We start from the raw sequence: 27,022 nt of genomic DNA on the forward strand, positions 1-27,022 counted from the left end.
GGACCTGTCCATCCAGCTGGACAACCTGCTGGCTACCCGCGGATGTTGAGATCGGGGTTTGTTGGTTCCATCCCCACGCACCCCCTCTCCGATACCCATGGAGCTGAGAGGGGCGGTGCGCAGGGAGACCGGAGGGGGTTCCAGCTTGTGCACCATCTGTGGCCACAGAGGTCACACTGCCGGTCGGTGACGGGTTGGTTCCTCTAGGTATCGAGGCAGCAGGCAGGGCGCTCTGGCGTCACCCCAGGTGAGCCGGCACCATTCTCACCCAGAATCCTCTGTAGCACATATGTTTGTGTATGTCACTTTCCCTGAGTTTTCCCCGCATTCCCAGCATAAGGCGCTCGCCGATTCAGGCGTGGCTGGGAATTTTATTGATAGAGCACTCGCCCATAGTTTAGGGATCCCCATTGTTCCCGAGGCTGTGCCCTTCCTGTTCACGCCTTAGATAGTCGACCATTAGGGTCAAGGTTGATTAGGGAGGTCACCGCTCCTCTGGGCGTGGTGATGCAGGGGGGTCACAAGGAGAGAATTAGTATTTTCCTTATTGACTCTCCTGCGTTTCCCGTGGTGCTAGGCCTACCCTGGTTAGCTTGTCATAACCCCACTGTTTCTTGGCCACAGATGGCTCTCACAGGGTGGTCGTGAGAGTGCTCGGGAGGTGTTTAGGGGTTTCTGTTGGTGCTACTACGGTGGAGAGTCCAGACCAGGTCTCCACCATGCGCATTCCCCCTGAATATGCCGATTTGGCTCTCGCCTTCTCCAAAAAGAAGGCGACTCAATTACCACCCCTTCGACAGGGCGATTGTGCAATAAATCTCCTGGTAGATGCTGCACTTCCCAGAAGTCACGTGTATCCCCTCTCACAGGCGGAGACGGAGGCTATGGAAACATATGTCTCCGAATCCCTGCGTCAGGGGTACATTCGGTCCTCCACTTCACCCGCCTCCTCGAGTTTCTTTTTTGTGAAGAAGAAGGAGGGAGGTCTGCACCTATGTATTGACTATCGGGGTCTGAACCAGATCACTGTGAGGTATAGTTACCCGCTACTGCTCATAGCCACAGCGATTGAGTCATTTTACATTTACATTTTAGTCATTTAGCAGACGCTCTTATCCAGAGCGACTTACAGCAGTGAATTCATGCATTTCATTTCATGCATTTTTGTACTGGCCCCCCCGTGGGAATCAAACCCACAACCCTGGCGTTGCACACACCATGCTCTACCAACTGAGCCACAGTCAATGCACGGGGCGTGCTTCTTCACCAAAATTAAATAACATTTATTTAGAATTTATTTGAATACATTTTTCAGAAATAGTTTTACCAGCTCTGTGCAATAGTGTATTCTCAAATACATCCCTGGTAAAGAAAAATGTAGATATTATATTATAGAATTAGGCATAATGATTATTTTAAAAAAATATATATATTTCACCTTTATTTAACCAGGTAGGCTAGTTGAGAACAAGTTCTCATTTACAACTGCGACCTGGCCAAGATAAAGCAAAGCAGTGCGACACAAACAACAACACAGAGTTACACATGGAATAACATGGAATAAACAATAAACAAGCCAATAACACAATAAACAAGTCAATAATACAGTAGAAAAAAAGAAAGTCTATATACTGTGTGTGCAAATGGCGTGAGGAGGTAAGGCAATAAATAGGCCATAGTAGCGAAGAATTACAATTTAGCAGATTAACACTGGAGTGATAAACGAGCAGATGATGATGTGCAAGTAGAGATACTGGTGTGCAAGAGCAGAAAAGTAAATAAAAACAGTATGGGGATGAGGTTGGTAGATTGGGTGGGCTATTTACAGATGGACTACATACAGCTGCAGCGATCGGTTAGCTGCTCAGTTAGCTTATGTTTAAAGTTGGTGAGGGAAATATAAGTCTCCAGCTTCAGCAATGTTTGCAATTCGTTCCAGTCACTGGCAGCAGAGAATTGGAAGGAAAGGCAGCCAAATGAGGTGTTGGCTTTGGGGATGACCAGTGAGATATACCTGCTGGAGTGAGTGCTACGGGTGGGTGTTGTTATTGTGACCAGTGAGCTGAGATAAGGCGGAGCTTTACCTAGCATAGACTTAAAGATGACCTGGAGCCAGTGGGTCTGGCGATGAATATCTAGCGAGGGCCAGCCGACTAGAGCATACAGGTCGCAGTGGTGGGTAGTATAAGGTGGTTTGGTAACAAAGCTAGATTGCAGGAAAAAGCTGTATGACCCCCCCTCCATTCTCACGTACTTCTTGCCTCCTCTAAAGTAATGGGTGCATGACGCTCCTGTATGTGTGTGCGTGTGTGTGCATGCTTGTGAGGGAGCACTAGCAAGTCTTTGTTAGATTCATCAGAGTGACAGGCAGTAGTGTGTGGAGCGCTGGGCTGTGTCATGGGGGTGACAGTGTTCAGGGGGTGACAGCTCACTAACATCTCCCTTCATTACAGAGCACTGCTCGAGGGTGGCTGAAGTCTTTCAAACACAAGTACTGCAGACTTCCAAGGACAGGGGGATGTAGAAGAGCAAGGCTGTATGTTTGGCCATAAGCATCTGCCTCTGATTACAAAATTCCAATCCAGCGATAGAAAGTTGCTTTGAGATTTTTGTTTTAAGCCTATCCCAAACCATAACCCAAACTTTATCCCAAACCATATCCCAAACCTTAACCCAAACCTTAACCCAAACCTTAACCCAAACCTTATCCCAAACCTTAACCCAAACCTTATCCAAAACCTTAACCCAAACCTTAACCCAAACCTTAACCCAAACCCAAACCTTAACCCAAACCTTAACCCAAACCTTAACCCAAACCTTATCCCTTACCTTAACCCAAACCTTAACCTAAACCTTAACCCAAACCTTATCCCAAACCTTAACCATTACCTTAAACCAAACCTTAACCCAAACCTTAACCATTCAGAGTTAATGCCTAAACGTAGCACTATCCTTAAAAATGTGGACGTAATGCCTAAACTTAACCTTAAACACTTTTACATTCAGCATTTAAAACAAATTTGAAATTTGACGTTTGAGAAACATGGATGAACTTCTAATTCTGACGTGATACTGTGAGAGCTAGTTGTAATTCTTAGCCAGAAAGTATGTGATATATAAATAAAATGGCTGCATTAGACCTTTAAGTACTTGCACACACAAACACACACACACACACACATGTAAGCACACACACACACAAACCCTGAAGAGTAGGAATGTCTGTCTGTCTGTCTGTCTGTCTGTCTGTCTGTCTGTCTGTCTGTCTGTCTGTCTGTCTGTCTGTCTGTCTGTCTGTCTGTCTGTCTGTCTGTCTGTCTGTCTGTCTGTCTGTCTGTCTGTCTCTCTCTCTCTTTCTCTCTCTCTCTCTCTCTCTCGCTCTCTCTTGGCTTAGACCAACCGTTATTTGTCTCTCTTTCTCTCTGCACTGCTGTGACACAAGCCACACATTAATACAGTCAGAGATGTGGGCACACCTGCCCCTGTGACCTTCCTTCCCTCTGTACTGTCCATCTGTCCCAGAGAGATGCACTCTCTGAGTGTTAACCAAGGCTGAATCTTTCTGAGTGTGAGTTGCTTTGCTGATCTTAGACCCTGGTGTGGTCCTTCAGCATTTCATCCTTTTACGCCTCTGTGCTCATACAGCTCTTACTGCTCAGCAATCAAAGACACCCTTCTCATTGCATTGGTAAATATCACACAGACAGACAGACATGCTGGCAGTAATTGCTGAGGGGAGTAGAATGTCAAAGTGGACCCATACGGTGGTGCTTCTCACTGATGTGTGTGTGCAATGACCCAATGGGCACATCCTGGTTGAATCAATGTTGTTTCCACGTCATTTCAATGAAATTAATAGACGTTGAATTGGCATCTGTGCCCAGTGGGGAGAGACCATAAACAGATAAATGAAGTGAACCTTGGGTTGCTGTCTCAGCCATAGCCTGCCCTCCTGGGGACATGAGCGGCGATAAATTAGCACATGTTCATTAACACGTCCTCGCCTGCTGCTAACGAGCACGCTGGGGGAATCACAAGTGGCTTTTCAATATCCTCCAAATGTGTCATTGAGATTGCAAGAAGAAACACTTCTCCTTTTGTGCTTCCCAGTCATTCCTACTCTTCTTCAGGCTGACTGTACTGTGCAGTACGTCCCTGCATTATCAAAAACAGTTGACAGGTGTGTTCTTTGTTCATTCATACAGTGAGGGAAAAAAGTATTTGATCCCCTGCTGATTTTGTACGTTTGCCCACTGACAAAGAAATTATCAGTCTATATAATTTTAATGGTAGGTTTATTTGAACAGTGAGAGACAGAATAACAACCAAAAATCCAGAAAAACGCATGTCAAAAATGTTATAAAATGATTTGCATTTTAATGAGGGAAATAAGTATTTGACCCCTCTGCAAAACATGACTTAGTACTTGGTGGCAAAATCCTTGTTGGCAATCACAGAGGTCAGACGTTTGTTGTAGTTGGCCACCAGGTTTGCACACATCTCAGGAGGGATTTTGTCCCACTCCTCTTTGCAGATCTTCTCCAAGTCATTAAGGTTTCGAGGCTGACGTTTGGCAACTCGAACCTTCAGCTCCCTCCACAGATTTTCTATGGGATTAAGGTCTGAAGACTGGCTAGGCCACTCCAGGACCTTAATGTGCTTCTTCTTGAGCCACTCCTTTGTTGTGTTTTGGGTCATTGTCATGCTGGAATACCCATCCACAACCCATTTTCAATGCCCTGGCTGAGGGAAGGAGGTTCTCACCCAAGATTTGACGGTACATGGCCCCGTCCATCGTCCCTTTGATGCGGTGAAGTTGTCCTGTCCCCTTAGCAGAAAAACACCCCCAAAGCATAATGTTTCCACCTCCATGTTTGACGGTGGGGATGGTGTTCTTGGGGTCATAGGCAGCATTCCTCCTCCTGCAAACACGGCGAGTTGAGTTGATGCCAAAGAGCTCCATTTTGGTCTCATCTGACCACAACACTTTCACGCAGTTGTCCTCTGAATCATTCAGATGTTCATTGGCAAACTTCAGACGAGCATGTATATGTGCGGGCATGTATATGTGCTTTCTTGAGCAGGGGGACCTTGCGAGCGCTGCAGGATTTCAGTCTTGCACGGCGTAGTGTGTTACCAATTGTTTTCTTGGTGACTATGGTCCCAGCTGCCTTGAGATGATTGATAAGATCCTCCCGTGTAGTTCTGGGCGGATTCCTCATCATTCTCTTGATCATTGCAACTCCACGAGGTGAGATCTTGCATGGAGTCCCAGGCCGAGGGAGATTGACAGTTCTTTTGTGTTTCTTCCATTTGCGAATAATTGCACCAACTGTTGTCACCTTCTCACCAAGCTGCTTGGCGATGGTCTTGTAGCCCATTCCAGGCTTGTGTAGGTCTACAATCTTGTCCCTGACATCCTTGGAGAGCTCTTTGGTCTTGGCCATGGTGGAGAGTTTGGAATCTGATTGATTGATTGCTTCTGTGGACAGGTGTCTTTTATACTGGTAACAAACTGAGATTAGGAGCACTCCCTTTAAGAGTGTGCTCCTAATCTCAGCTTGTTACCTGTATAAAAGACACCTGGGAGCCAGAAATCTTTCTGATCCCTCATTAAAATGCAAATCAATTTATAACATTCTTGACATGCGTTTTTCTGGATTTTTTGTTGTTATTCTGTCTCTCACTGTTCAAATAAACCTACCATTAAAATTATAGACTGATCATTTCTTTGTCAGTGGGCAAACGTACAAAATCAGCAGGGGATCAAATACTTTTTTGCCTCACTGTAGTTAGTGTGCCATGATAGAGAAATCAGTGGTTTGTGCTGATCTGTAGTTTTCCAGAAAGGACCTTGGCACCCACTCCTGCCTGTACGCACGCTCGCACGCACGCAGTCACATACTCACTTTCAAAGCAGTTAAAGAAACAGCAGGAAAGGCTGAGGCAGAGTTGAAACAATATCGTTAATGTGTCTCATTTGGCATCTAAAGCAGCTGTTGAATAATTAAAGTCTGCGATAGGCTCGCAGGGAGGGACTGGGAGCCATAACATGATGGCATGTTCAATTATGAATGCACTATCACCTGTTTTATTAAATCTAGCTCTTTAATCTCACTCTATCTCCACTGCTTATTGCCGCTGCTTATTGCCGCTGCATGGGCCCGGGGAACAAAACATTTTCCTGTTCTCTTGGTGACTCTTTCTCTTCATCTCCATCTTTCTCATACACACTCTCTTTCCCTCCTCTTTTGTTCAGCCATTCTCTCTTTCCTTGTCTATCTGACTCAACAAAGCTATCTTTACAACACTCTCCCTCTTTCTCTTTCTCTCTCTTCATCTGTACCTGTCTCCATCTATGTTGCTGGTGTGTTTGTGCTCCAGTAGGGCCTAGTCTGACAGGTGGACTGCCGACAGTATCCTAGTCCTTCTGAATGTAAAGAGTGCTCAGGAGGACTGACATTTCAGTGGGAGCTGCTCAGTGCCTCCTCCACTTCAGACAATAGAAAGTCAAAGTTAAGGCTTGGCATAAAACAACCAACCCCTACCACTACCCCACCCCCTTATAATCTCTGCATCCTTCCAACACCCCCATATCAATCCACAGCCTCTAAAATACAGCACGCTATGACTCACTTGCATACTGTTAACATGGTTTGTACTATGCATCCCTCTGGTTGTGATTGGCAGAAGAAGTACAGTATGGATAAACAGACACACTCCAGGTTTACAGTAAATACAGTTACAGAGGCACAGACAGCTCCGAACCAAGAGCTCATTATGGCCTGGTTTAACATAGAAAATGGTATGGTCTAGTTTACTGTGGAACTGTACAACCCGGAATGCGAACCACTGGAGTGTGGCTTCAAACCCCTTGCCCAAAGCCACAGAGACCAGTGTGTGTATGCATAAGTGTGTCTTTTCCCTCTCCATGCAGTAGCTCCACTCCACAAATGAGTGTTGTGATAAGCATACCGCCAAGGCCTTCCTCTTTCCAGGAGAAATGAGTTATTTACTTTTACCAAATGAATTCCCCAACCCGCCGGCCAAGAGAGCGGCAAAGAGGCGAGCTCCGAAATATCGTCTCACTCTATCACTCTCTCACCCACTCACACTCCCCCTCACTCGTGCAATTAACAGATGTGCCACGAAGACAAGAATACTGGTCTCGGCACCAGTGTGATAGATTTGTATTTGTATTTATTATGGATCCCCATTAGCTGCTGCCAAGGCAGCAGCTACTCTTCCTGGGGTCCAGCAAAATTAAGGCAGTTATACAATTTTAAAAACATTACAATACATTCACAACAGATTTTACAACACATTACATGTATGCCCTCAGGCCCCTACTATACTACCACATAGCTACAACACAAAATCCATGTGTACGTGTGAGTATAGTGCATTTGTTATTGTGTGTTTGTATGCATTAGTCTGTGCCTATGTTTGTGATGCTTCACAGTCCCTGCTGTTCCACAAGGTGTATTTTTATCTACTTTTTTAAATCTAAGTTCTTTGCTTGCATGAGTTACTTGACGTGGAATAGACTTCCATGTAGTCATGGCTCTATGTAGTACTGTGCGCCTTCCATAGTCTGTTCTGCACTTGGGGATTCAACATGTCAATACCTCTCACAAATACAAGTAGTGATGAAGTCAATCTCTTTCCACTTTGAGCCAGGAGAGATTGAAATGCATATTATTAATGTTAACTCTCTGTTGACATCTAAGGGCCAGCTGTGCTGCCCTGTTCTGAGCCAGTTGCAATTTTACTGTCCCTCTTTGTGGATAGACTTCTCCCCATCTTAGCTACTGTTGTATCAATATGTTTTGACCATGACAGTTTACAATCTAGGGTTACTCCAAGCAGTTAATCAAATGTATTCATAAAGCCCTTTTTACATCAGCCGATGTCACAAAGTGCTATACAGAAACCCAGCCTGAAACCCCAAACAGCAAGCAATGCAGATGTAGAAGCACGGTGGCTAAGAAAAACTCCCTAGAAAGGCAAAACCTAGGATGAAACCTAGAGAGGAACCAGGCTCTGAGGGGTGGCCAGTCCTCTTCTGGCTGTGCCGGGTGGAGATTATAACAATACATGGCCAAGAAGTTCAATCGTTCATAGATGACCAGCAGGGTCAAATAATAATAATCACAGTGGTTGTAGAGGGTGCAACAGGTCAGCACCTCAGGAGTAAATGTCAGTTGGCTTTTCATAGCTGATCATTCAGATGTGGGGGACATGGCTGAAGATTTGTGATTCGTCTGTTAGCATGGAAATAACTGTGAATTAGCAGGGAGCTAATGTGGCCATTACAACTAGAGCACACTAGCTAACTCGTGCTAGCTAACTGGGGCGGCAGGTAGCCTAGTGGTTAGAGCGTTGGGCTAGTAACCGAAAGGTTCCTAGGTCAAATCCCCAAGGTGACAAGGTAAAAATCTGTTGTTCTGCTCCTGAACAAGGTAGTTAACCCACTGTTCCTAGGCTGTCATTGTAAATAAGAATGTATTCTTAACTGACTTGCCTAGTTAAATAAAGGATAAATAAAAAATATCTTGCTCCTACATCAATAACATACAAAAGCACATCCCAGGATGCCCCCAATATCTAACAGGTACTGTACACATATATATATATACATCAGGACATGTACATAGTGAATATGTAAATATGAAATTAGAATACAGTATTTTAGAACGTGACCTATCGCTTGCATGTCAATATCAGACTGGGAATAATTTACATTAGCGATCTCTTCCTATCTGTAAATTCAACCAACCAATAAAAATACATAAACAATGAATACATATTTCTACAGTGGCAAGTGGAAACATAACCAACCCAGTTAAAGGAGTGTGGGTGGCGGTGCTGATTATTTGACAAGCCTGTGCATCTGCTTGTCTGTTAACTGCAAATTAAATCTAATCCCCATCAAGGCTCCTGCACAATCAATGTCCCAGTAGAGCTGGGCACATAATACACACAGCACACAGTAAACATCATAGGATTTTTTCACTATTCTCCCTTTCTCCTTCTTTCACTCGCTCCTATTCATCACTCTACTTCCCTGTAACCTACTCTATCCACTCTCTCATCACCTTGGGGATTTGATCTAGCAACCTTTTGGTTACTGGCTCAACGCTCTAACCACTAGGCTACCTGCCGCCCCAGTTAGCTAGCACGAGTTAGCTAGCACGAGTTAGCTAGCACGAGTTAGCTAGCACGAGTTAGCTAGCACGAGTTAGCTAGCGTGCTCTAGTTGAAATGGATAGCTCCCTGCTAATTCACAGTTATTTCCATGCTAACAGACAAATCACAAATCCCTGTCCCTGTTTCACTCTTTCTCCTCATCCCTCACTTCCTGTCTAATTCTCTTTATTTCCCTCCTCCTTATCTCTCTCTCTCTCTCTCTCTCTCTCTCTCTCTCTCTCTCTCTCTCTCTCTCTCTTGTAGAGGGTAAGCCACTCTGTTGAGGCAGCTGGTGTGGTAATGTCTAGCTGCCTGCCTAAAAGGATGGCACTGGGATGGAGATGGTGGCGAGAGAGAGAAAGAGATGTCGGCATTGACTTTCTCTGTGGCTTTCTCTCTTTGCCTTGCTTTTTTCTATTTGTATCTCTCCTCACTTTCTTTCTCTGTCTGGCTGCATTTCCCTCTCACTTTTTTCTCTTTCACACTCTTGGTCTCCCTCTCTCTCCCTCTCTTGTTTTCTCTTTCTCTGTGCCTCTCTCTTCCTTTTCTCTCTTTCTCGCTTTCTCTCTCTCTCCTGGTGAGCATGACTGTTCTGCTCTGAGAGCCGCCTGTGGTGGTGAGAGGCATGCTTCTCTCCCTCTTCCCTGTCTGAATGGCCTGAATGTCCCCAGGCTGTAGTTCTTAAACTGGATTTGGCAGCAGGAGAAAGAGTGTATCTCATGCACACACGTGCAATTTCAGGAAGACTAGGGAAAATTTGAGTTTTAGACTGTGCAGCAGCAGCAGAGAGGATTAGCACTGGGACTAAAGCAGCAGAGATCTGGCAGCAGAGTTAGACAGCATGTTATTACAGAAGAGAGAGAGAGGGGGAAACTGATACAGGTAAACTCCTGGAAGCATACTAATGTAACTCACACCATCTGGGCTATCCCCCAGGACATTCACAGAGAGGAGAAAATAAAAACAGTATTTTTACTCTCTGGTGAGCTGCCGAGGGGGCTGTGTGTGTGTGAGTGAGTGTATGCATGTGTGTGTGTGTGTGTGTTTGTGCGTATGTGTGCATGTGTGCATGCTCGTGTGTGTGTGTGTGTGTGTGTGTGTGTGTGTATAACAGGAACTTATAACAGCACTATAACAGTCACTGGCGCAAACCACCCCTCCATTATCATATTGCATTCATGGGCTGGAAATGGCAAATTTGACCCCCACCCCCACCCCCAACAGCTCAGCCCCCCCACCAATACCCCCTGCCATTCCCCTCATCACCACCCACTCTTGGTAACAGAGCAAACTCCAGACTGCGTCAGAGACATGGCAAGGACACGTCGGTCTGTCCTGGCTATCGCAGGCCAAATGGCCAGGAGCTAGTGTCTGCCTGTCTGCCTGTCTGTCTGTCTGTCTAAGTCTGTCTACTGTGTGTTCTCAATGACAGCAACAATGCCCCTCAGTCTCAGACAAGCACAAGCACATCCATTCATTTCCATCTAGCTCTCTGAGATCAGAAATTTAGAAAATATGGACTCTGACAAAAAGTGAGCAATTGAGTACACAACATGGTGAGCTGGAGAACACTACATGGTGAGCTGGAGTATACTACATGGTGCCCTGGAGTACACTACATGGTGCCCTGGAGTACACTACATGGTGCCCTGGAGTACACTACATGGTGCCCTGGAGTACACTACATGGTGCCCTGGAGTACACTACATGGTGCGCTGGAGTACACTACATGGTGCCCTGGAGTACACTACATGGTGCCCTGGAGTACACTACATGGTGCCCTGGAGTACACTACATGGTGCCCTGGAGTACACTACATGGTGCCCTGGAGTACACTACATGGTGCGCTGGAGTACACTACATGGTGCCCTGGAGTACACTACATGGTGCCCTGGAGTACACTACATGGTGCCCTGGAGTACACTACATGGTGCCCTGGAGTACACTACATGGTGCGCTAGAGTACACTACATGGTGCGCTGGAGTACACTACATGGTGCCCTGGTGTACACTACATGGTGCCCTGGAGTACACTACATGGTGCCATGGAGTACACTACATGATGCGCTGGAGTACACTACATGGTGCCCTGGAGTACACTACATGGTGCTCTGGAGTACACTACATGGTGCCCTGGAGTACACTACATGGTGCGCTGGAGTACACTACATGGTGCGCTGGAGTATACTACATGGTGCGCTGGAAAATAAGCTGCTGAAATGAGTTCCACTGTAAAAAGATGCTGAACAGATGCTGTTTTGTTGAGTTGTATTTCAGTTAACCATACTCAACAGTTCCTTAATACATACCCTCACAGAATCAAATAAAATACAATTTTATTAGTCAAATGCGCCGAATACAACCTTACAGTGAAATGCTTACTTACGAGCCCCTAACCGACAGTGCAGTTTCAAAAAAATACGGATAAGAATAAGAGATAAAAGTAACAAGTAATTAAAGAGCAGCAGTAAAATGACAATATACAGAGTCAATGTGCGGGGGCACCGGTTAGTTGAGGTAGTATGTACATGTAGGTAGAGTTAATTAAAGTGACTATGCATAGATGACAACAGAAAGTGGCAGTGGTGTGGAGGGGGGGGCAATGCAAATAGTCTGGGTAGCCATTTGACTAGATATTCAGGAGTCTTATGGTTTTGTGGTAGAAGCTGTTTAGAAGCCTCTTAGACCTAGACTTGGCGCTCCGGTACCGCTTGCCGTGCGGTAGCAGAGAGAACAGTCTATGACTAGGGTGGCTGGAGTCTTTGACAATTTTTAGGGCCTTCCTCTGACACCGCCTGGTATAGAGGTCCTGGATGGCAGGAAGCTTGGCCCCAGTGTTGTACTGGGCCATTCGCACTACCCTCTGTAGTGCCTTGCGGTTGGAGGCAGAGCAGTTGCCATACCAGGCAGTGATGCAACCAGTCAGAATGCTCTCGATGGTGCAGCTGTAGAATGTTTTGAGGATCTGAGGACCCATGACAAATCTTTTCAGTCTCCTGAGGGGGAATAGGTTTTGTCGTGCCCGCTTCACGACTGTCTTGGTGTGTTTGTACCATGTTAGTTTGTTGGTGATGTGGACACCAAGGAACTTGAAGCTCTCAGCCTGCTCCACTGCAGCCCCATCGATAAGAATGGGGTGTGCTCGGTCCTCTTTTTCCTGTAGTCCACAATCATCTCCTTTGTCTTGATCATGTTGAGGGAGAGGTTGTTGTCCTGGCACCACACGGCCAGGTCTCTGACCTCCTCCCTATAGGCTTTCTCGTTGTTGTCGGTGATCAGGTCTACCACTTTTGTGTCATTGGCAAATTGAATGATGGTGTTGGAGTTGTGCCTGGCCGTGCAGTCATGAGCGAACAGGGAGTACAGGAGGGGGCTGAGCACGCACCACTGAGGGGCCCCTGTGTTGAGGATCAGCATGGCGGATGTGTTGTTACCTACCCTTACGGGGGCGGCCCGTCAGGAAGTCCAGGATACAGTTGCAGAGGGAGGTGTTTAGTCCAAGGGTTCTTAGCTTATTGATGAGCTGTGAAAGCACTATAAATTTGAACGCTGAGCTGTAGTCAACAAATAATATTCTCACATAGGTGTTCCTTTTGGATCTGTTGGGGCGGTATGCAAATTGGAGTGGGTCTAGGGTTTCTGGGATGATGGTGTTGATGTAAGCCATGACCAGCCTTTCAAGGAACTGCATGGCTACATTGGCTGCGGAGAGCGTGATCACACAGTCTTCCAGTAAAGCTGGTGCTCTCATGCATGTTTCAGTGTTATTTGCCTTGAAGCGAGCATAGAAGTAGTTTAGCTTGACTTGTAGGCTCGTGTCACTGGGCAGCTCTCGGCTGTGCCTCCCTTTGTAGTGTGTAGTGGTTTGCAAGCCCTGCCACATCCGACAAGCGTCAGAGCCGGTGTAGTACAACTCGATTTTAGTCCTGTACTGACGCTTTGCCTGTTTGATGGTTCATCTGAGGGCATAGCGGAATTTCTTATAAGCTTCCGGGTTAGAGTCCCGCTCCTTGAAAGCGGCAGCTCTGGCCTTTAGCTCAGTGCAGATGTTGCCTGGAATCCATGGCTTCTGGTTGGGGTATGTATGTACGGTCACCGTGGGGACGACGTCATCGATGCACTTATTGATGAAGCCAATGACAGATGTGCTGTACTCCTCGATGCCATTGGATGAATCCCGGAACATATTCCAGTCTGTGCTAGCAAAACAGTCCTGTAGCTTAGCATCTGCTTCATCTGACCACTTTTTTATCGATCAAGTCACTGGTGCTTCCTGCTTTAATTTTTACTTGTAAGCAGGAATCAGGAGGATGGAATTATGGTCAGATTTGCCAAATGGAGGGTGAGGGAGAGCTTTGTACTGTATGCGTCTCTGTATGTGGAGTATAGGTGGTCCAGAGTTCTATTCCCTCTGGTTGCACATTTAACATGCTGATAGAAATTTGGTAAAACTGATTTAAGTTCCCCTGCATTAAAGTCCCCGGCTACTAGGAGCGTCGCCTCTGGGTGTGCGTTTTCTTGTTTGATTATGGCGGAATACAGCTCATTCAATGCTATCTTAGTTCCAGCCTCTGACTGAGGTGGTATGTAAACTGCTACGAAGAATACAAATGAGAACTCTCTCGGTAGGTAGTGTGGTCTACAGCTTATCATGATATACTCAACCTCAGGTGAGCAATAGCTCGAGACTTCCTTAGATATAGTGCACCCGCTGTTATTTACAAAAATACATAGTCCACCGCCCCTTGTCTTACCAGACGTTGCTGTTCTATCCCGCCGGTACATCGTATAACCAGCCAGCTGTATGTTGATATTGTCGTCGTTCAGCCACGACTCCGTGAAGCATAAGATGTTACAGTTTTTAATGTCCCATTGGTAGTTTAATCTTCCCCGTAACTTGCTGATTTTATTGTCCAAAGATTGCACGTTTGCTAGCAGAATTTAGGGAAATGGGTGTTTATTCGATTGCCTTCGAATTCTCAGCAGGCAGCCCGCTCTCCGGCCTCTCTTTCTCCACCTCCTCTTCACGCAGATCACGGGGGTCGGGGCCTGTTCCCGAGGGAGCCGTATATCCTCCCCCTCGGGCTCATCAGAGTCTTGAAAGAAGAAAAAAGATTCTGCTAGTCTGTTGTGAGTAATCGCAGTCCTGATGTCTAGAAGTTATTTTCGATCATAAGAGACATTAGCTGCAACATTATGTACAAAATTTGTAAAAAACGTAAGTTACCAATTAACGCAGATAAACGAATAAAAAACATAATTGCTCCTTTTGCTCCGGCGCCATTTTATCTCAGAAGCCAGCAGGAAAGCAACACGGCTTAGTCCTCTGTCTTAATCTGTCTTAATCTGTGCATTCTAGGGCTGTGAGTCATGTGCAGGAGCAGGCAGCAGAGCATCAGCAGCCCTGTGTGTGTGCGTGTACATGTGCGCGTGCACGTGCGCGTGTGTGTGTGTGTGTGTGTGTGTGTGTGTGTGTGTGTGTGTGTGTGTGTGTGTGTGTGTGTGTGTGTGTGTGTGTGGTCTAAGCCCTGTCTAAGGCCCCTCTCTCTTTACAGTGTCTGAGTTAAGGTAATACCAACCAGACTCATCTTTTTGGTCTAAGGAAGATTCCACTTGTCTCTGTTGCTGCTGTTGGCTGGTGCTGCAGCACTGCTCATGTTCGTTGACATTTTCCTTCTCTCTAGTGTGTTTGCCTGCTGTGTTCAAAAATACCATCAGCATGTCATTAAAGCTGTTCTGTTTGATTAACAGGGGGAACATGGCTTTATTAGTGCTTGTTAGTGCTGGTAATGGCTTTAATTTATGTGTATGCTGAGCTGCAAGTGCCTTCTTGAGAGAATTCTCTACTTTTGTCTACAGATCTACTGCCAGATAACTCATTAAACATTTAATAATACAGCCAGCCAATGAATGATTAATATTAAACTGTTACCACACACACGCATAAACACACACTCAAGCAGACACTGGCACACACTTTACTCATATCGTAAAATGCCCTGCTTCCAAACAGCCCTCATACATGTAGTACGTGTAAGCTACCCTTCCTTTGCTGTATAACCCCATGCATGTTCTGTTTCCTCCTCTTTTGGCTGTGTGTCTGTCTGCTGGGTATTGTCCAAGTCTAAGCAGCCTGCTCTTTTGAAACTGTGATGATTCACCCAATCAGAAGTGGTTGGCCTAGATAACAACCAGCCATTTAGAGACAGCACCCTAGCCAGATGATGTTCAAAACAGTAGCTATGGGCTAATATTAACGTTATTCATATTTCAAAAGATTCAGAACATTATTTAGCATAAAGGAGAACAATAGTAGACTAAAGTGAAGAAAGAACATGTTGAAGACAGACCTTCAGGAAGCACAGTGCATGTCCCCTAGTTTGTTTAACATACTGTGATTTTAGATGTTTTTCTGATAAACCACCTCACCAGTAAATATTCTAGAAATAACTTTTTAGCCAAATCAAATCACATTTTATTTGTCATATGTGCCGAATACAACAGGTGTAGACATTACTGTGAAATGCTTACTTACAAGCCCTTAACCAACAATGCAGTTCAAGAAATAGAGTTAAGAAAATATTGGCTAAATAAACTAAAGCAAAAAATGAAATAAAATGAACACAATAAGATTACATAACAATAACAAGGCTATATACAGGGGGTACCGGTACCAAGTCAATGTGCGGAGGTACAGGTTAGTAAAGGTAATTTGTACTGTACATGTAGGTAGGGATAAAGTGTCTATGCATAGATAATTAACAGCGAGTAGCAGCAGTGAGGGGGTCAATGTAAATAGTCTGGGTGGCCATTTGATTAATTGTTCTGTAGTCTTATGGTTTGGGGGTAGAAGCTGTTAATGCGAATTTTGGGCTAAGACTTGCCGCTTGCCGTGCGGTAGCAGAGAGAACTGTCTATGACTTGGGTGACTGGAGGCTTTGACAATTTTTTGGGCCTCCCTCTGACACCGCCTAGTATATAGGTCCTGGATGGCAGGAACCTTGGCCCCAGTGATGTATTGGGCAGTATGCACTACCCTCTGTAGCGCCTTATGGTTGGATGCCAAACAGTTGCCATACCAGGCGGTGATGCAACTGGTCAGGATGCTCTTGATGATGCAGCTGCAACACGTTTTGAGGATCTGTGGACCCATGCCAAATCTTTTCAGTCTCCTGAAGGGGAAAAGGTGTTGTCGTGCCCTCTTCGCGACTCTTGGTGTGTTTGGACTATGATAGTTTGTTGGTGATGTGGACACCAAGGAACTTGAAACTCTCGACCCGCTCCACTACTGCCCTGTCGATGTTAATGGAGGCCTTTCGGCCCTCCTTTTCCTGTAGTCCACGATCATCTCTTTTGTCTTGCTCACATTGAGGGAAAGGTTGTTGTCCTGGCACCACACTGCCAGGTCTCTGACCTCCTCCCTATAGGCTGTCTCATCGTTGTCGGTGATTAAGACCTACCACTGTTGTGTGGTGATTGTGTTGGAGTCGCGCTTGGCCACGCAGTCGTGGGTGAACAGGGAGTACAGGAGGGGACTAAGCACGCACCCCTGAGGGGTCCCAGTGTTGAGGATCAGTGTGGCAGATGTGTTGTTGCCTACCATTACCACCTGGGGGCGGCCTGTCAGGAAGTCCAGGATCCAGTTGCAGAAGGAGGGATTTAGTCCCAGGGTTCTTAGCTTAGTGATGAGCTTTGTGGGTACTATGGTGTTGAACGCTGAGCTGTAGTCAATGAACAGCATTCTCACATAGGTGTTCCTTTTGTCCAGGTGGGAAAGGGCATTGTGTAGTGTGATTGCGTCATCTGTGGATCTGTTGGGACAGTATACACGGTGGTCCCGTGTGGCTCAGTTGGTAGAGCATGGTGTTTGCAACGCCAGGGTTGTGGGTTTGATTCCCACGGTGGACCAGTACGAAAAAAATAAAAAAATGAATGAAATGTATGCATTCACTACTGTAAGTTGCTCTGGATAAGAGCGTCTGCTAACGGACTAAAATGTTTTGTAAATGTAATGGTAATGTCTAGGGTTTCCGGGACGATGTTGTAGATGTGAACCATGACCATTCTTTCAAAGCACTTCATGGCTACTGATGTGAGTGCTACAGGGCGGTAGTCATTTAGGCAGGTTACCTTTGTATTCTTGGGCACAGGGACTATGGCGGTCTGCTTGAAACATGTAGGTATTATGGACTCGGTCAGGGAGAGGCTGGAAATGTCAGTGAAGACAATTGCCAGTTGGTCCGCGCATACTCTGAGTACACGCCCTGGTAATCCTTGTGAATGTTGACCTGTTTAAAGGTTTTGCTCACATCGGCTACGGAGAGTGTGATCACACAGTCATCTGGAACAGCTGGTGCTCTCATGCATGCATCAGTGTTGCTTGCCTCGAAGCGAACATAAAAGGCATTTAGCTCATCTGGTAGGCTCGCGTCACTAGGCAGCTCGCAGCTGGGTTTCCTTTTGTAGTCAACAATAGTTTGCATCCCCTGCCACATCCAACAAGCATCGCAGCCGGTGTAGTAGGATTCAATCTTAGTCCTGTATTGATGCTTTGCCTGTTTGATGGTTCATCTGAGGGCATAGCGGGATTTCTTATAAGCGTCTGGATTAGTGACCCAGTCCTTGAAAGCATGAGCTCTAGCCTTTAGCTCGGTGCAGATGTGGCCTGTAATCCATGGCTTCTGGTTGGGATGTGTACGTATGGTCACTGTGAGGACGACGTCGTCGATACACTTATTGATGAAGCCAGTGACTGAGGTGGTATACTCCTCAATGCCATTGGATGAATCACGGAACATATTCCAGTCTGTGCTTGTAAGACAGTCCTGTAGTGTAGCATCCGCATCATTGAGCAAGTCACTGGTACTTCCTGTTTTAGTTTTTGCTTGCAAGCAGGAATCAGGAGGATAGAATTATGATCAGATTTGCCAAATGGAGGGCGAGGGAGCTTTGTATGCATCTCTGTGTGTGGAGTAAAGGTGATCTAGAGGGTTTTTTCCTCTGGTTGCACATGCGACATGCTGGTAGAAATGAGGTAAAACTGATTTCAGTTTGACTTCATTAAAGTCCCCGGCCACTAGGAGTGCCGCTTCTGGATGAGCATTTTCTTGTTTGCTTTGGCCTTATACAGCTCGTTGAATGCGGTCTTAGTGCCAGAATCAGTTTGTGGTGGTAAATAGACGGCTACGAATAATATAGATGAGAACTCTCTTGGTAGATAGTGTGGTCTACAGCTTATCATGAGGTACTCAAATAGACCCCCCCCTTACCAGACGTAGCTGCTCTGTCCTGCCGATGCACGGAAAACCCAGCCAGCTCTGTATTTTCCGTGTTGTCGTTTAGCCACGACTCGTGAAACATAAGATATTACAGTTTTTAATGTCCCGTTGGTAGGATAGTCTCAACCGTAGATCATCCAGTTTGTTTTCCAATGATTGCACATTGGCCTATAGAACCGATGGTGGTGTCAATTTACCAACTCGCCTACGAATCCTCACAAGGCACCCTGACCTTCGCCCCTGTATCTCTGTCTTTTCTTCATGAAAATGATGGAGATTTGGACCTGGTCTCCGGGAAGCAGTGTATCCTGCATGTCGGACTCATTAAAGAATAAATCTTCATCCAGTTTGAGGTGAGTAATCGCTGTTCTGATGTCCAGAAGCTCTTTTCGGTAATAAGAGACGGTAGCAGCATCTTTATGTACAAAATAAGTTACAAACAATGCGAAAAAACTAACAAAATAGCACAGTTGGTTAGGAGCCCGTAAAACGGCAGCCATTCCCTCCGGCGCCATTATCACTTCCACAGCTAGTGATTTGGCAGTAGAGTGGAGATGATGAGTGTTTAACTACCTTTGGCTACTCTGTCTGGGTGCTGTAACTCCTCCAGGTGGATGGTGTGATGACTTGACACTTGACAGTTAATATACTACCGCTACTGAAAATCTGTGGCAGGGTTAGGGAGTGCCAAGACTCCTCTGGTTCACTAGCATCAGAGTCCTCATTGGGGGAGTTTAATAGTCATATTCCATTATACAGTAAAAAACCTGTTTCTTTAGAACAGCTACTCGGTTCATCAGAACATGAAAGGGTCCCCAAAGGAGGACTTGCTGGGCATTTCTACTAATTGGTTACTGTTTCATTATTTGATTGATTGATTGGTTGATTTGATTTGTTGATTGACTGATTTATTGTGTGTCATGGCGAGCCAGTTTCAGAGCAGGAAATGGCTGGTGGAATTTACACCCTCGTTAAGAGTGTGAGGTTCATTTTAAATGGAAACGTTAGTTTTGCATTCGTAGTCCAGGGTGACTGACACTTTATAACTCACAATAAACAGAAACACATTAAAGGATGTCACGACTGTAAAGTTTACAGTGTGTTGATGCCCACCCACATGCTTGTTTCAATCTAGCCGTCCTACTCACGATCTAGCTTCTCATACCCTCTCCTCTGGTTACCTGTCATGCTTTCCTTTCTCCTCTACATTGACTTTCTGAAGACTTTTCAGAAGAAACACATACTGAGGAGTATTTTAGACAAGTGCAATGTTCCCTCCAATCCACTCCAATCCAATCTCCATCCAGAAGTGCCATTGAATCTCTCCACTTAACACTTCTACTAAGGAGATGGAAGAGGAATAATGGTCTCTCTGATTATCTGAGTGTTCTTCAATCCTGGTCCTGGAGACCCACAGGGTGTTAGAACTGGACTGGAAAAAAAGCCTGCACACTCGGTGTATTCCTAGGTCCACTGCATTGAAGAACACCATTAGATCTATGAATTAGGGGCTAGCTGCATCGCTATGTGTATTGTCTCTCTAGTACAGTACTGTCTTGTGAAATGACATACAATAGGTGAAAGTTACTGTGGCTATAAGAAGTTTGATTTAGATGGAGCAAATTCTCTCTGCACTGCCTGCAGGACTGGCTCATGAGTCAATGCTTTATTCAATCGTCCAGCACAATCAGAATGTATGAAACAATTAGGAGCCATGCCACCCATATGTGCACTCCACTTTTGGCAAAACATGATGAGCTTACACAGTAAGGATGTGTGTGTGTATGTGCGTGCATGCATGAAATTGTCTGTGTCTAGGCTATGTCTAAGTTTCTGTGTGTATGTATGAGTGTGTGTGCAAAAGAGCGAGAGGGTGATAGGTGGTATAAAGAGGAGGGCAATGGGAGCAATGCAATCCAGCTGAAATGTAAATGCTGGAGAGGGCAAGGTTGCGTGGACCAGAGGTGAATTCTGATTGCCGTAGTGTGTCAGTTTGATTAGCAGCACTCCGTCAAGATGAGCTGTGAAAGCCACAGCACTCATGTGTTTTGGGCATGCACAATATGGATTCTGCTGGGGTTCTTCTCACCAGTCTATTCCCCGGGTTCACTCCCACGCATAGATCTGCCAGCACGCCTTCCAAGGAACAATGTGAAATTGTTATTTTCTTCCACAGATTGTATAGCAACGTGTGCCAGTGGTCCATTAACTGTTATTTTGGTCCCTGCTGTATAGATATGACATTTTACTGTGATGTGTTTAGAATAAGATATGTATAGATGTGTTATCCTACTCCATCATTATGTAATAACAGTCCATGTGAATCACAGTAGAAAAACTAGATTTCTGGATACTAAAAAATATATAATTTTATTTAAAGCTATTTCATTACCTGGGACATTAGGCTTGAACCTGTACATTGTACTACTTAATTAAATTCAAAGATCAGCTTTACTTGGAACACAGAGACACACACACACACACACACACACACACACACACGTTGGTTACCTATGAACCTGTTTGGGTTAAGTCAGTTTAACATCATATGAGTCTAAATCTTATGAAAGTAACCACTTGGCAACTGCTTGGCTCAACGTCTAGTACTATTCTTGCTTATTGGTACTAAATATGAAATAGGCTACAGTAATTAAAACATCCTGGAAACATAAAGTAGGCAATAAAAACGATTGGTGCTGAATTGTTTCAAATCCATTTGTCTAGCCTTTAAATTCAGAAACGTAACTGCTCTTGTTCCATAGCATATAGTGTTTTTCCCAAAGATATCCTATTATATTACCAAATTCTTTGGTTTCTTCACCAGTATTGACCAGTCCCAGTATAAAATGTCTGGAGCATTGTATCAATACAGGATCTTACACACACAGGCTTCATCACTCATTGCACAGAATAGGATAGCCTAAATGCCAATTAGAAACAAATTAGGACAAACATTCACTTATTCCCATCGTTTATTTGCACGAACACCAATGCAATCCCCCTAACGCTCGCACATTAACCTTAGCGTTCTCACTGCATGGCGAATACGTGAATGCCTGGGTGAATAATTGCTGAAAATATATATATTTTTAAGTATCCTACATAAATATTAACTTACCCGCTAAAACGCGAGAGACACCTAGACAGCTGAGAATTAGCAGTGGCACGGTCGACAGGAAAAATCTCTCCATCCTTCAAACATTAGAGGACCTGAGATCCAATTTACTCTGCACGGCGCTATGTTAAACGCTTGGTTGTTGTTCAGCATTCACGTCAGTCCATGCGTATTTTCTCGACCAAAAAACGTTTACTGTCTCGCAACGCTTGCCGCAGATCGACTGGCGAGCGCATTCAGCACCAGGGACAGCGACGGTGCTCTACCACCTGCGTTCAACAGTGAAACATGCTTAATAAACATGCTGTGGACCTTGTTCGTGTGTGTCGCCCACGACCGCTCTTCCTCGCGCCACCTCAACTACGAGAGATAATTACAGACATTGAATTACAGACGAGAGACGACCAGGCATATATTGACGAGAGACTACCAGACACATCTGTGCCACTGAAGTCGGGTGGTGCTCAGGGGCATTCAACTAGGCTACCGCAGACAGAACGTGCTCGCGCTGCTCTCACTGCCTGTGCCACTGGCTCGAGATGCCTGTCCATTGACTCTCGCGTGCGTAATCATGGGCTAAAGAGGAGAGATGCATCATGCACAAACACACAGGCATACACTCTAAGCTACTGTTATTATTAATATGCGCAGCAATTATACCTCTGTGCACACATAATGTCCACTTGTAAACTTTATTAATTATGATTAAATTAGGTATGAAAGTATCTCACAGATTGCTATTGGATACACTAAACAGCAATAACTTCGAATTGTTCTTAAAGTGTCAGTATATTTTTCTCAGGTATAGACAAAGGCTGTGAGAGCCTTGAGTTCAGTGGTTGAAGCTTGACTATTCAGACATTTCAGACTTGCATTTTGGTAGGCTATACAGCAGTGGGGTAGGATAGTTTGTATAGCTTACCCACTGGGCACAGACGTCAATGCAACGTCTATTATACGTTGGTTCAACGTAATTTCATTGAAATGACGTGGAAACAATGTTGATTTAACCACTGTGTGCCCAGTGGGTACTTAGTGCTCTATAGGCAATTATTATGGTGTATTATGGCTATGACAAAATGTTATGCCTGCAGAATAGAAATAATGCAATAAAGAAAAATGTGCACTTTGTTTCTGCATAGATCTGATCATTTATTGACGGGACATACAAACATGTTTCCCTATTTCATCCTTTGAAGAGCCCTGGGGTAAGGAATGTTTTTTACAATACGACATGCATTCCAATTAAGTCTAAACTTTTTAATTTAATAATTTCAGTTTTCATACAGTTACACATGTGGTGAAGCTATCTACCACTGTGATTGATATCTATAAGACCGAGTCAATCTAGCGGACGTCCCATTTGTCTTTGGCCATCAAGTTAAATATTCTGAGCCTGTCATGTCAGTGATGTGATCGAGTGCACTCTGTCACCGACACCCCGTCGCATTCGTTTGCATCTAAGAATTATTTTCAGTCTACACCACTATCAAATAATGCATGTACAAGCCCACGCTAAAAACAGCCGCCTGTGCATAGATTCATAACTTATGTAGTTCTCTGACACCCTGTTGAACCGCACAAATCCGTCCATTCACTATAGTTAAAGCAGCCACACCACCACACCCATGACCTCCTCTGACTATTTGAATATATAACTGCTGGTAATTATTTTACAGATAAAAGTTACATGAAAGCCGATCTTACCTGAGCTGTAGCCTATATCAGTCGCCGCTTAAAGACGTGTGTGCATGCTTCACTTTGAGAAAGCTTCGTCACGAGTTTAGAGCGCACCCGTCCGGAGTCGGGCTGCCCAACTGAGAAGCGACGTTAGCGAATGTCCTCTGTGTCCACAAGACAGGCACCACACCACACTCCCTCTCACACTACACACAGCCTTACAGCATCTGGCTGGGTGATGGCGTGTGTGCGTGTGATAGAGAATAAGTGAATGAAGGTGCGCTTGCGAGTGTGTGCGTGTGTGCGTGTGTGTAATTGTTCTTTGCAGCTTTGCAGTAATGTCATAAAAGCAAGTGTTTCTAAGTCAATTCCGTGGAGGTTGATTATTTTTACTTCACACATTTAAGGTAAAGTCACTCTCCTTAGAAATTAGCTACATGTTTATGAGTTGCAACATTAAAATGTAAAACTCTGTCCCTGTGGACCAACGTTGTTCTGGTGCAAAAGCCTCAGTGTGTCACTTGTGCATGGTTAATGAAACATCAGGTGAAATATACTGCCGCTACTCAGCCCAGCCTGGTCTCATAGACTAGACTAGACATAACATAGTAAACGTAAATTCAGGACTTTGTTACATAAGACAGAAGGCTACTTAATTAAGGCAACAATTAAAAGAGGGTGGTTGGTTGGGTAGGCATATATTCTCCATGAATCTCATCATGCACAACTTTAGCATTTTTGCTAATTAGCAACTACTAATTACTTTTTAGCTATTTTGCTATTACTCAGCATGTTAACTAACCCTTCCCCTAACCCAAACCATAACCCTTTAACCTAACTCCTAACCCTAACCCTTTAACCTAACACCAACCTTAACGCTTTAACCTAACACATAACTCTAACCTTAACCCCTAATCCTAACCCCTAGTCTAGCTGACGTTAGCCACCTAGCCACAACAAATTGGAATTCATAACATATTATGGACATCCACAAATTAATACATACTATACGAAATGTAACATATCATGCTAAATGGAGTGTGTCAGATTTCCATACAGAATATTACGAAATGCTCTGGACTAAGTTGCAGCGTCCAGCTTTGGTCAGGTGTGTTCTATTTAAACAATACAAATACTTGTGTAAGTGCACATGGTTATACACTCCTATCCCCGTGGACTGGGTTCAAAAATAAAATATTCTCCATTCAGTATGCAAAGGCATCAATTTCCTTCTTAACTCAATTTAAGGGTGAGGTGGAAAAGGTGGGGAAAAAAACGGAAAAAATATGGTTGCTTTCTTTATGAATCACCATTTCCCACCAGTGGCTAATGCTAGTCCCGGATGTTGCAGCGCTTCCCTTCCTTGTTTTTTTGACCGGACCCAAACGGAGGAATTGCAAGAGATCTCTTAAGTCTAGGGCCAATAGAATATGAATGGGCTTTAAATTCACCACTCAGCAAACACATAAAGGACTCAGTCCAAGCGTGTAATTTGCTTTTGGAAATTGATACCTTACAGTTCACAATATTAAATGCAGATCAAGCAGAAAATCACTAATAAATCAGAGCTGTTTTTATGGACATTGTGGTATATCCATTCTCCCTGAGGTCCTCACTCTGATGGAAGATGCTGAACGTTTACACTCTGTCTGGGTTTGTTTTGGTGTGTTTAAATTTGTATGGTTGCTATAATCATCTCAAAGTAAAAAGGGAGCCATGAAGAGAAACATTAGACTGGAGTTAGTGAGAATACGAAAAAGTGTTGTTTTCCCAACCTTTTGAAGTTTTCCAATCTGCCTGGGACCCATCTGCCACGTCCACGTGGGGCCTGTTGAAGCCAATGGCTCTGTTTGCATACAGAATTAATTGGTCCAGTCATTCATGGTGGATTAGCAATATGGTAGAGAGATTGAAAATAAGAGCTGAGGGACTATTGATTTGGCGTTTCTCTGGGTTGATCAGAGAGCTTGATGATCATTAGTAGGTGGATGTAGATCAGGCTGTGGAGGCCCTACAGTGGTCACACTGATAGGTTTTAATGCATTCCATTGGTGTTTGAGGCAGATGTGGTTGGCCTTGGTTTGGGATAGATGGGTTCATTTGTAATGTATTTTGTGTGCATTTACCGTGGTAAAAACCTGCAGCCATTTCCAGTTGCTGAGGCAGAACTCATATTGTGTGACTTTCAAGGAGAGCAGAAAGTTATATCTATCTGTTCTGAATGAACATGATGACCATGTGCAAGCCTAAGGGATGGATTATAAACCCCCCAACAAAATGTAATCCCAAACTTTGTTGGAATTCATAGCCTGAATCAGCATTTGATGGAGGGGAAAGCAGACAGTTTACCTGAGCATGAATATTTCACAAAAATATTTCCTGATATGACATTTTGATTTACCTGGGACTATCCCTCAATTCAAAATTAGTTTTGGATTATGAGCTGTGAAATCTCAACTCCTGGAGGTTGTGGGGAGGTGAGGGTTTGTCAAGGAGTCCTGGGGGGGATTGGAGGACTTGTGGTGGGGAGGCAGGGTGGCAGGGCTACTCTGGTTGAAGGGCCAGCTTCCCTGTGGCTCAGTTGGTAGAGCATGGTGTGTGCGACGCCAGGGTTGTGGGTTCGATTCCCATGGGGGGCCAGTGCAAAATTTTTTTTTTAAAAATGTATGAAATGTATGTATTCACTACTGTAAGTCGCTCTGGATAAGAGCGTCTGCAAAATGACTAAAATGTCAAGAAATGTAGCAGCAGGACAGGACTCCTTTGTTCTCTGTCTCAGGCTGACCTGATTGGAATGCTGGCCCAGAATATGTTACGTGAGGCTAGCTGGCCAGAGCATCAGGAGGGAAGGGACTGGAAGATAAGGCCATGACAGGAGAGGCTCAGTTGGTAGAGCAATGCCATAGTTGTGGGTTTGATTCCCACGGTGGACCAGTATGCAAAAGTGTAAAGATGAGAGAAACGAGAGAGAGAGAGAGAACAGGGGGAGTAACTGCAGGTCATGACACTGGATGAACACCAGAGGGCATAGCAGGAGCAGATGTGACAGTGCCCCCCCCACGGATGCCACCTGGCGCACGACCCGGCTTGTCTGGGTGTGAGGTATGAAAATCCTTTAAGAGGGAGGGATCCAGAATGTGATGACGGGGCACCCAGCAACGCTCTTCAGGCCCGTATCCCTCCCAGTCCACCAGATACTGCCAACTGCACATCCAAAAGCCGCCTGACGGTATAGGCAGGGTGGTCGAGGGGGTGGAGGAGCAGCTGCAGACTGGTTTAACCTCTTCGCTATAGGGGGCAGTATTTTCACGGCCGGATGAAAAACGTACCCAAATTAAACGGCCTACTTCTCGGGCCCAGAGTCAAATATTTGCATATTATTAGTAGATTTGGATAGAACACACTCTGAAGTTTATACAACTGTTTGAATGGTGTCTGTGAGTATAACAGAACTCATATGGCAGGCAAAAACCTGAGAAAATTCCAAGCAGGAAGTGGCCTGTCTGAGAATTTCTAGTTCTTTTGATTCTCTATCGAAACTACAGTATCTGTGGGGTTACGTAGCACTTTCTAAGGCTTCCATAGGCTCTCTAAAGCCTTCAGAAAGCGGATTGAGGCGTCTCCTGTCTCTGGACAGAGTATAGTAGCTCAGTTCCTCAGTGGTCTGCCTGGTGACAAAGAGATTAGATATGCGCAGTCACGAGACCACGCTGTTTTTTCTTTTCCTCTTTGAATGAATACACTATTGTCCGGTTGGAAT

The 27,022-nt window shown here is 44.9% G+C and overlaps 1 protein-coding gene across 2 annotated transcripts in view; it reads right to left on the reverse strand.

The window, feature by feature from the left end:
* LOC106580093 (fibronectin type III domain-containing protein 5-like) overlaps window positions 1-23,479 on the reverse strand; it is a 47,311-nt gene extending 23,832 nt beyond the window's left edge. For both annotated transcript variants that reach the window (XM_045715201.1, XM_045715195.1), the window contains exon 1: window positions 23,290-23,479. The gene's annotated coding sequence lies outside the window, so the exon portion shown is untranslated. The remainder of the gene's footprint in view (window positions 1-23,289) is intronic.
* Between the last annotated feature and the right edge of the window lie 3,543 nt (window positions 23,480-27,022).

Source organism: Salmo salar, chromosome ssa01 (assembly GCF_905237065.1).
Source record: "Salmo salar chromosome ssa01, Ssal_v3.1, whole genome shotgun sequence".
Taxonomy (NCBI): Eukaryota; Metazoa; Chordata; class Actinopteri; order Salmoniformes; family Salmonidae; genus Salmo; species Salmo salar.